General features: G+C 40.5%; 1 long non-coding RNA gene across 1 annotated transcript in view; it reads right to left on the bottom strand.

Moving 5' to 3' along the window:
• Positions 1-311: 311 nt before the first annotated feature.
• Positions 312-11,859, bottom strand: part of LOC139140207 (uncharacterized) — a 37,419-nt gene continuing 25,871 nt past the window's right edge. The window contains exon 2 of the long non-coding RNA XR_011553962.1: positions 312-973. This is a non-coding gene — a long non-coding RNA (uncharacterized lncRNA). The remainder of the gene's footprint in view (positions 974-11,859) is intronic.

Raw genomic sequence — 11,859 nt, 5'->3', positions numbered from 1 at the left:
TGAAATTCAAAATGGCCGCCATCCCTATGTTAACTCTTGGGGAAAAAAATAAAATTTTCGAATTTCGAAATACTAAGCAGATTAAAGTTTTTCTTTCTCCAAGAGCTTCAAAATGAGTCCCCACAAGTGGTATGTCAGAAAAGAATTGTAAAAGTTTGAGAGTCCGAATATCTGTTCCCGAGAGGCGATCTACCTTAACGGGGCAAGCAGTGAGATGTTTTGGAGTTCGAGCAAAATTTCTGTCAGCACATGGCTGACAACGTTATAGGTTGCTTCACTCCTGTGGACAACAATGACGCACGGACAGCCGCTGTACTTAAAAAATAGGGCTTTATTGGAACACATGCTGCCAAACATGGAGTGACATCTTAGAACCCACCCATTCTTATACAGAACATGTGACTGAAATTGCGAACTCAAAGTTAAGGAAAAATTCACATAGCATAGGTGGTAAACGGATATTAATTGGAGTGTTGACCATGGGAGAGTGGAAAAGTCATTTTGGTATTTTCTACCCGGATATCGTAAACGAGATAGGGGTTATACATGCTTCAGGCTCGACTATAGTCACTCAGTACATCGCAGATATTAATACTGTAAAAGCAGTCTTGTAATTCTAAGGCTGCCCATATCTGGCATCCGTCCCTTGGCCATCGTCGGTGTAAAGGCCGAGCTCACCAGCTTCAGCGGACCGTTTCCTGAGCCGATGTTTAATGCACTTAAAGACACAGCACGAGCGACACACGGGTTTGCAACACGGACCGCATCCTCTGACATACACGCAATTCGACTGGCGCCCTCTGCTCTCTCGTAGCTCATACGGGCTCCTTTTGTCTTCGGAGAAGTAGCCGTCTTCAAGTTCCGCTGATTCGTCGTCAAGTGCGTTGAGGGCGCTGCACTGCTGCAGGTCAACGATGACGACTGCCAGCACTATCGCAAGTGTGAGTATATGCAGAGTGATAGACATTTCGACCTGTAACAAAGGAAGTGATAATTAAAGTCATTAAACTGCATTTGACAAGAATAAGAGAAATGTGACTCGACCCGGAATAAGTAAATAATAGCGCACTGTCGCAAGGGCAAGATTACGATTTGTTGCCCGCCCAAGGGATGGATCTTAAGATAGTAATATTGATGATACAGGGAGTCATTTTACATCAAGTGGGTAATTCTCAGCCAATTACGATAATTGGATAAAACGTGAGGTGTAATAAATTGGAAATGGTGTTCATGAATTTGGCTCATCTACTCAAGGGGAGTCAGCTTGCACAATTTCACCTGTACACATTTAAATTTTATGACAACATAAATTGGGAAGAGAAGAAGAACAAGCGTGGGGTCTTCGCCAAAAACACTAGTTTGTAGATTTGCCTGACCCCTTTTTTAAAATTTGAGTGTGACGCAGTGAAAATGACACCATTTCCTTAATGAACCCTCACTTGTTTGTCGATATCGACCCATCTTGAGGGCTCATAATCGTCGCGCTACTTTGGGAGGATCCACACTGTGGACGATTAGCCAGAAGGGAAAATATCGCTCTTGTTGTTACACACCGTTCTGTGAAAGGGTTATTGCGCTCAGAGAAGACTCGCATCTATCGGAAATAATTAAGATGGATTTGAGGATGGCTATAGAGTTCATTAACATGGCAACGACTCGAATGAGTTTGTGAAAAGGAGTGCCACGCCGCTTTGAGGAGCCGACACTGAAAGTGTTGCCGCACCTCGGCTTCGGTGTACATCTGACGTACACATGTACTTGACACAGCATCATAACCGAGCAAGCTGTTGCAAACTTTGTGAATTCTGACGGGCCCATGTCTCTCTTACGAGCAGTTTCAGTTTTTGCCCGTCTCTCAGTTTTTGTACTTCGTCTGACTATATTAACGCATGCTTCCGTGTCTTCAGCAGGATCCAGCAAATCGACCGCTTACAATGAGAAAAGGAAAAACTCAATTAAAGGTTTCCTATGTCTCTAAGAAGCGTCTTGAGTAGGGTGTTTGGAGTGCATGGAAACTTAGCAGAATAGTGAAAGTTATTAGACTGAATGTGGCCCACCTAAGTAGTATGTACGCAGTTTCCTTCGTCAATTGACTTCCTAATGACGCTTCAAGTACGTTCGTGAGGAGGCTGAAGAAAATTTTCTAAGATTTCTTTAAATGTTAAACGAGTGGACAACATGACTTAAGTGTTCTGTCAATGACGTCGTTTGAGCACGAATTCGTGCATGGCTTCTCTTCCGAAAACGTTTCAATTGGCTTTGTTTGCGATGTGTCTGTGGCCCTACCGTGTGACATGAAAATGCATGTGTATGTATGTATATAGGTAGATTACAGTGACTTTTGATACTTTCATACCCTTGATCTGATCACACAGACAAGTTTGATACTTTCCTACAGGAAAAAAAGTGCAGCGCCGTGACAAATTATAGTTGTTCACACAGAGAGTATTAATGTTGAAGGCGGGAGTGCAGAAGGAGGTACCCCGTCGGTCGAAGCTATATCCTACAGCTTCAGAGCGGTTTGCCGAGACCACCTTCGTATGTCAAGGAAATTGACAGTCACTTTAGACGTATAAAGAGAGAGGAATCCGGAAATTTGTTAGTTTTTAACGTTGTAAACTGAAGAGTTTGACATATAAGACGAGTTTGATATGAAAAGGGCAAGAGATTCAACGCTGCTCGCATGCTGACAACATTCTTTACAGGAGCAATTCGTGGCAACTGCGCATGCGTCCTTTGGCACCCGAGCACAGACTCTGATCTTAACTTACTCGTGGATAAACGTTATCTGAACGGTATAGTTACATTTCCCTGTCATCTCTTCATTAATTCAGGGCCGATCGTACGAAATGGACAAAAGCCGGAGCTGAGTTGAAAGGTTTTGAACACACTGAAAATATTCAAATGGTAATGACCTTGATTATATCGTCTTTATTTGCAAATCGTTGAGATGTGCATGTCAGAAACAAAATAAAGTAATAACGAGTCGCACACGGCTCTCACATTACTGACTCAATTTATGTAACTCAAGCATGCACGAACGGATTGATGCAGTTGCTCTTGGTGTAATCGAGTGTGTAGCTTACACAATTGATTGGCAGTTATGCAAATTGTGAAAATATGCTTCACGGCGTTCTCCTCTTACAAGCTAAGGAAAGGCAACGCCACATTTCTAACGCAATGTGCGGCCGCTACTATGAAGGCTTTACATCGCAGTGAAGATTAATTGAAACAATCGTGGCGTAGACTGATAAACTAATTCTATCCTGTAACAGAGAAACAAATAACCGAACATCCTCCATTAAATTGACAAGTCGATTGACCGCTGAAGAGAAAACGGTGCGACCGTTCCGGAACTTGGCGCCAAGTGTGCGGAGGTTCACAACGTCTGAAAATTAATGCTAAACCAATAAAACAACAACATTATAGCAAGTATTTCTTCTGCCAAGATACATGCAAGATTGGGGACTGTTTTGTGAGGACAAGCTACATCACAACTCGATATAATAGCAAGGGTTATACTTGCCTTCTTATGAGAGGATTGTTCAGAAAAACAAGTTATAACGGCAGAGAGGACGAATTTCTTTATGTCCGCTCATGCGTGCCACACTACGAGCCAGGAAACGTTTCTAATTAAGAGACTCAGTACTCACCTATAACAAGCAATGTATTGCCAAAAAGATGTAACATATTACCCACCTCTTCTCAGCCATTACATAATTAATTATGAATTACCCGAAGATTCTTTCTCGTGCAATGGGTCAGTCTAAAACCCCAACTAAGCATGGGATTATTGGAACATAACACTCAAAGGACGGGCGGAGGAGAGGGAGGGGGGCGGGATTCGCACCAAAGCGTTATGACGTGAGTTCAGCCATCCGAGTAATTACTCTAAAAGGTTTCCGTGAGCGTAGAGGTCCCCCTACGAGTGCTAATTCTCCCAGGTTATTCCGCGGAGGACATGCAGATCAATTTCCCGCGAGAGGATGGTTGTTTTGAGATTGGTTGATACAGAGCTGACCGACCGAGGCGCAATTGTTGTGTAAGTATAGGTCACGGAAAACATGACAAGACTTCCCTTTTAATCAGGGGGGAGAGGCGACCGCGACCGCTTTGCAGAATTACAGGAGGTAATCATTATATTGCCCCAACATCTTTAGTGTATCATTAAATGCGAAAATCCATTAAAAATACATTTGTTTAATCAATAACCGTGTCGGCTGTGCCGTCGGACAGAGTCCATATTAGACCCAAGCAAGTTTGGATGTAAAGGAGAGCTTTAATAGTACAGAATGCAAGATAATTTAGTGTTGACTTGAGTTGCCGTGGCAGACAGTTCACAATGAGGAATTTTTTGTAACATTTTTGTGTCCACAAAAGACATTGGTGCCCTAATCAAGCTTTGAGAGTAGCTCATTTTATCGATAACAGATCGTCAGCTGCAATATCGCCCCAAACTCAACGATCGTTTTGTCGAGATATAAACCGGTCGTTCTCAAAGATTGTGTCGCAAATCGTTTTATCAATATATATGTCCTGTACTTGAACACCTTTCGAAGTAAGTATTTTGACCACGTATCCCAAACCACTTATAAACGATAAAATTATCCGTTAATTCCTCTGTCATGGATGCGAGTCAACTTGTCGTCATTATGCTTTTTCTCTTTTGTTGTTGTTTTGATTTGTTGTTTATTGCGAGTAAAACTCAAAAAGAGGTTGCAGTTGCAACAAACCTTAAATCAAGTCAAAAAAGGGTTCTAGGTACCCTGAAAAGCAGCTGCTGTAAAGTTAATCGTGGCCGCTGTAGTAGTATTAGCGACTAGTCACACCCGTGGCGCGAACACGATGACAGTGGTTTACACGTTTTGCGGAGATTCAAATTTGCCACGCACCGACGACTGACGTCACATGTGGCAGTCACGCTGGCTTTGCATCGATGTCGGTTGGGACGAGGTGATGAAAGCTTGAAATTCGATTCTGAAATGTTAATTTACGTTCTACCAGTCAAACAAAGTGATAGAGAGGTCACACAAAAGTTAAACATTTCGGAAAATCACGATGTGAAAAAAGTTCGTACTGGATAGCGAATAGCTCATATAGTATTCCACCATTACTGTTAAAATTGCACAAGATTAAAGTAAGGCTACACTCCCCTAGGGATTGCTGTAAAATTATTAATGTCGCTTTTACCTCCGCATTCGTATTGTATTCCTCAATGTCTACGATCTCATTGTCGATACATCTGTTTATGGTAAGAAACTACAGCAGTTCTGCGACAGCAAAAGCCGGCAATGCTATTGCATGCATAATAGTAAATGTGTTTACCTTTATCATATTATACTGATGGCGAAAGTACAGCTGTCTATATTTGGAAATTAACAGTTTATTAATTTATTATTTATTTATTTATTCATTTATTTATTTATTTATTTATTTATTTATTTATTATTTATTTATTTATTTATTTATTTCTAGGAAGAGCAACGGGATCAGTTCCCAATGACACGCTCCATAACAGTGCTATATCGTGATATACCACTGTTGGAACACGCACGACCTCTCACTTCAAGAAAAATGCTCTTTTTTAAGTTTCATGCCAGAATTTAAATACACTGTCATGGTATAAAGGTGATAAACCACCCCGGCAACGGGTACACTGATTCACTCGCCATCAATCGTACACATATGCAGTGTACTGGTCAAAAGCTCGTCGCACACCAGTCGCTGGGTTATGATTTATTTCTTAAGTAGATACATTACTATAATGACGGGAAGAGGTTAAGTGCAAAACATACGTATACGCAGTGTGATCAAATTAGTCCGCCATGAAACCTTTTTAATCGAGAAATTGATAGACTATACGCGTCACTCCTTTTGAAAACAAAATTCTCTGCTGGTATACGCAGGGAACCTATCAAGAAGCAGGATGTGAACTGTGAAACCGTTTTAGCGTAAGATTATGACGGATTCCCACAAAGAAAATACATGTGTGTAAGTGTAGGCATAGTAGAAAGTGTTCTTTTAAGCTTTCCTTCGGAAAAAACGTATTAAGGTATTCGGACGAGAAGATCTATGCCTTGGAAAGTGTGTGGCAGACTTAAATATCAAAATAATAACAACGAAGTTAAATATAAATGAAATTAAGGAATTATGGGTATATTATGAAAATCATGAGAATTTATCACCTATTTGAAGAACATGAAAAAGTGACGTCAATATGACCAGCTGCAAAACATTTCGGAGAAAAAATACTTTTATGTTTCCGGTTTTTCTAATCACAATATTTCACCGTAGACGCGGCACCCTGCTCATTGACAACTGAGGGCGAAATATGTCATCAACTCGAAATGACGGCGAACCTTGGGTGCCCACGCGCTTTATACAAAGTGTCATCCTCGACACACGATGGAACTCCTTAACAAGCGCGATGGATGTGCTATCAGCGCTTAGCCCCTTTGGCAAGAACTTGAAAGAGGCCATTCAAGAGGCATACTGAGTGGTATACTGCAAAATAACGCACGGCGCCTTAACACGTCGTTCTCCCTAAGTATCTCGGTGTAAAATGTAGCTGTTATGGATATAGAGAAATATGAGAAGGTCATATAAGCAGTGTGGATGATATACGCGCTATCTTTGTAGTTAATTTTACTTGTACCAGCCTCTGAAAGGACTAGCTATAATTATTTTTACAATATTAACACCACTTTTGTTCATGAGGACAAGTGCAGAATCTTCTTCCTTTCACAAAAAAAAATATGCCGAAATACAAGTTATTAGCCGCAACGCACTGTGTTTAGAACATGGGATGCCATTATTGACATGAAATGAATTCCAGGTCGTCCTGAAATTCAACTGTCAATAATAACATTGGACATAATGTCGACATACATACACGCTGTGTTGACCGATTAAACTCGAAGCGTTTCACATGATTTTTGGAGGAGAACATACAACGCTGTTTTAAGACAGAACAAAAACACTGGAAGTACAGGCAGTGGAGCTTTAATTTACGTGGATGTATAGCAGACAATTTACCGCGCATGCGTACCTATTATCCAATTCTTGGACACCTGAGCGGGTAGAAATCTCGTGTCGCAGCTTCTCCAGAGAAAAATCCTCTATTACATCACCTTCAACACTGCCACACTGTGTAACTCAGGCACAAGTAAAATTGGCGCCGCGCCCTCTTGTATAAGAAATTGGTTCTTTTCAAAGGGTGTCCAGAAACCTACCGAAACAATGTCAGACTGCAACGTAGCTCAGTATGGGCAAACAATGATTCTACAATCTTGCTTAAACGCTATTCATTCACCATTTGCATTTTTGTTTTCTATAATAATAATTACAGAAGAATGGACGTGCTCTGTCTTGTGTGTTAGCTTCGATGTACGCGCGTAATCTGCTGTGCGCAAAATAAATCATACTGGCCTAGTGGGCACGAATTCTGTTGATATTAATTATTGATGAGCAAGCTGTCGAAAAAGACCTTCACGATGGTGTTTCGTCTTATATTTACCATCACGAATTCGTCAGTTAGATTTTGCACTTTTCTTATGGTGTACAATGTATTGAATTTATTCATGAAGGGGCATGGAGTCGACGCAAAAGCAGGGCATAACCTCTGTTATAGCCTTATATGAGCTGTGTTACTCATTTGCATGATTGCCCCCCGAAAAAACGGGGTCGTGTGTGCGGATTAGAGAAGGCTGCGGTTTTGTGATCGCGTTCCACAGAACGACACGTCGCGCCCACGCTCGGCCGCAAGTCTGAAAACCACAGCCGGGAGTCAGGCTAACTTCAGCCGTAACCCGGCATTTGTTGCAATAGTTACTGCGCGGAAGCATTGTGTCATTCAGTGCTGCCTGTGTCTGGAAGATACTCTCGTGGGCAAGGGAGCTGGAATTGAAAAATTGTAATCAACCCACACACGGTACTTATATGAGTCTGAGAAAAATTGACACAATCCTATGCGAGCATGCGTTCTTAAACATCATTGAGATTGTTTTGAATATTTACACATCTAGTTCAGTCGTTATCCAAACTTGACATGAATCATTCCTCGAGCATAAACAACTTATTATTTTTTTATGTTGAAACTTTGGAAGTGTAATACACTTGGCCCGGTACTTCATTTCTTACGAAAACGCCGGAGAGAATATGAGATGTTCACTTTTATGTACAACGACATGAAAACACATCCACATAGCCGTCAGCTAAAGATCGAAATTGAACATATGCTATTATAAGAGACCATTCTTACCGGTACACTCCCAAGTGTAGAGTCGCCGGACGCATTTCGCAAAGCCCGCGGATTTATTAGAATTGTGGCTTTGTAAAGTTCCGAAAATGGTAATTTTAAACTACCCATACCGCAGATGTGTTAACACTGTGATATCTCATACAGAAACGGTGTCATTGGTTTTTCGTGCGATTACAAGAAAAAAGAAATCATGATCATTTTACAGCTCCGCTGTGATGAAACTTTACTCATTTTGTTGTCGTGGCAACCAGATATTGTGCCTTTATGGATGGTGTAGAGATCTGAAGCTGTTTACAAGAAGATTGAGGGACAATGGCAAGAGGCATCTGTTTTTTCAGTTACTGTTTTAAATTAAAGAGATCATCTTCGACGAATAAGCATTACTGAAAGTTCTCTTATTCTTGCTGGGTAGCTGATGTTACGGTAGCGACGGGCCCCATGCCGTGATTTATTACGATCAAGCACACGGCATTTACGATGCTCCTCACTGATCTTTCGACAAACGACAATCCGTCAGTTAAAAGTACTAAAACACAAAATTTGAGCATTCGCATGTTATGGAATTGTGTAGAGATTGCTATTGGGCAGCTACTGTATTTTGATACGGAAATGCCGTGTTGATGAAAATTGTGAAGCGCCGTTCTTCAAAACAAAACTGACATTAATCTAGTAAATGAAATGAAAGATCAAAAGATGTCATACCAAACCCTCAGCATAATTTGACTAAATTCCTGATTTTAACAATCATTCCGTGGCACGGTGTTTTCAATAAGACTTCTTTTTTTTAATTTCAAGATTCTCATCGTTTTAGCGTTAAATAGACATGCTTGCTAACTCTTCATCGAACCATTATACGGATGAGACCATCCTCTATCCGAAATGTTGCTTCGTGAGATTTTACAATATGATGGACTGCCGAGGTCGATGTAGTTATTATCTGACCCGGCGTTTAATTGGTTGATTGACTGAATTATCGTTAGACTGAATGTTTCGATGTGGTTACTCTACCCCATAACAGCGATTCGATCATCGTCCTGACGTGCACGATGAATATTCTACAGCTGACGCCAAAGTGGAGAGCGTATTTTGTGTTGGGTAAATCATCAGCTTCGTCAGTTAAAAATATGAGCATTCGTTTACGGAATAGCATGGAGACGCGATGAAGCACCAATCACGTTTTGAAAAGAAAATACAACGATCATCGTTGTTTCAGGGTTCGACTTTTTGAAATAAGCGCTATTCTTCAAAATAAAACAGGAATTCCACCAGGAAATGAAATCGAAATATTAAACATAGATGTCATAATAAAACGCTTTTGGTCGATTGTAACACCGTCCTTACGGTGATTGTAATAAACCTTTGTCATTTTCACTGAGATTTTTCTTAAATGTCAAGTGTCTAATCATTTTAGTGCTAAACAGATGAAGAGCAGATATGCTGGGTAACTCTCCATCTAACCATTAAACAAATTGACACCACCCTCTTCAAAAATTGCTTCGTGAGATCTCACAATATGGCGGACTACTCAGGCCAATATCGTCATTAACTGACCAGCAATTTAATTGGTCGACTGAGTGAGACATTGTTTGAATGATTGATAGGCTCGCCACGCTGCCGTGCACGATGCCATTTGACTGCGATCGACGAACTCGAGGGGGCGTTTCGAAAGTGTCAATCAGGAAGTGAATTGATCGTTTCTAATTGCTCTGATAAGCTTATGTCTTCTGCGGCTGTCCTTCGGGATCATACATGAGATGGCATACAGAGTAGGCAATTGCTAAAGAGGCACGTTCATCAATAGAACAAGACTCTTTTTGTTCGACTGATTTCCGCATTGCTTTACTTAATTAGCAGTAGCTTTTGATATAGCGTATTTGTACCCAACATCATTAGATAACTTTTTGTTTTTGTGTATTCAAGTATTTTTTGTTCTGTCATGGAAAACAGAACTTTTTATGTTCCTCAAATCGTGACCAAATGCCGCGTGTTCAATTGACGATACAGGCTGTGTAGATTAGACAAGACAGACAATTATTGAGCTATTAACTGTAGTACAATTCAACATCAGCTTAGGGAGTATGCTGGTATTTATTTACTGTTCAAGGGAGCCCATGACGAGCTCTGATTTCAAGTGACCATTTTAAGCTTATGAAAGATGTGACTCAGCGTAAACAGTTCTAACGGTGTTAACAGGTGGTATGGGCTGTGAAAGTGAAAAACAAACTTTTGATAAAACTTTCCTCAATGAAACTTTCAACCATCATCTTACAAAATCAAGAATAAAGTCAGGGGTCACTTTGCAAAGTTTTGTACTCGAGAAACAAATTACCTAACATTTCACGACATTTAAAAATCAAAAAGCGGTCATTTCCGTGTTAACTCTATGGGGAAAATAACGTTTCCTGTTTTCAAAACACTACGCCGGTGAATATTTTTCTCACTCCGAGAGCTTTAAAATGAGCGCCTACAAATGGTAATTTAGAAAAGTATTGGAAAATTCGAGTGCCTGAATATCTGTCCCCGAGGGGGCGTTGTATTACAGGTAGGGATCATCGGAACCAAAGGTCGTATGAGACCCATGCGACCGAAGTAAACACTGTATCCAAGGTACGTTGGCGATTGATGAAAGTAAAAATATAGTTTTCGTAAAACTTAAATGTATCGGCTATGTTGACTTGATGCATCAGACAACGCGCAAGAAAGACATTGTTTGCCGCGCAGTTTCGACGACCCCCCTCCCTAGAGGGGCACATAATTCTTGACGTGATATCAGCCCCGATGTGTATACGACATAACTCACCCTTTGCAAATATTTTATTGAATTTCATACGGGTTACAACAGTTTGCTTTTTCTTATATTTCATCCGTCAGTAAGCTTCTCTTAAAGTGTGCCCATTGTGTGTACAACACCCGCTCATTTTGGGTTTCGCCCACTTGGTGTTTGCCGATTCATCACAGTCAAACTTCGATCATTAGAGGAAAAGAATAAAGAAATTTACTGCAGTACGTGTACACCTACCAATAAGTCAAGCAAATATACCGCTAGAACGTTATTTTACACTATTTTTTTCTGTTTTATTCTGACTTTTACGTTCAATGCCTCAGCAAAAACTATATTAGCGAAAGACGACATTCACGAGCGGGTGTGGCGGTATTAAAAGTTCTCGTTGACAAGTGAATTTCATTTCTCAACGATAGCACACTGTATATTGTATATAATGCGTTTTGTCGGCAAGGCTGACGGTAGCACAAGAAATACAAGCAGGATCAAGAGCTCAGTATTTAACCCTTTCAACTTGGGTGGTATTTCAAGTCTTCCATTATGTATACACTCAGCACGACATCATAAAGATGGAGAACCTTGTTGCCCTTTAAAGTCTTCTGTTTATTTTAATAAAGGAGAAAATTTCGGAGCATGCGCAGTATTGTAATCAGCCAAGGATGTGCATGGTTTGTGAAATTGAATAATGTCTTATTAATTATCCTATTATTCCTTGAGTGGGCAGAAGTCATATAAATGTTCATACTGAGTTAAGATTAATATAATTTTTCAACCCAATTAATTGTATGATTGTAAACATAATTTAATCACGCGGGAA

The sequence above is a fragment of the Ptychodera flava genome, chromosome 9 (genome assembly GCF_041260155.1).
Source record: "Ptychodera flava strain L36383 chromosome 9, AS_Pfla_20210202, whole genome shotgun sequence".
Classification (NCBI taxonomy): Eukaryota; Metazoa; Hemichordata; class Enteropneusta; family Ptychoderidae; genus Ptychodera; species Ptychodera flava.
Note: the sequence above shows the minus strand (reverse complement) of the source record. Positions and strands in the feature narration are given on the sequence as shown.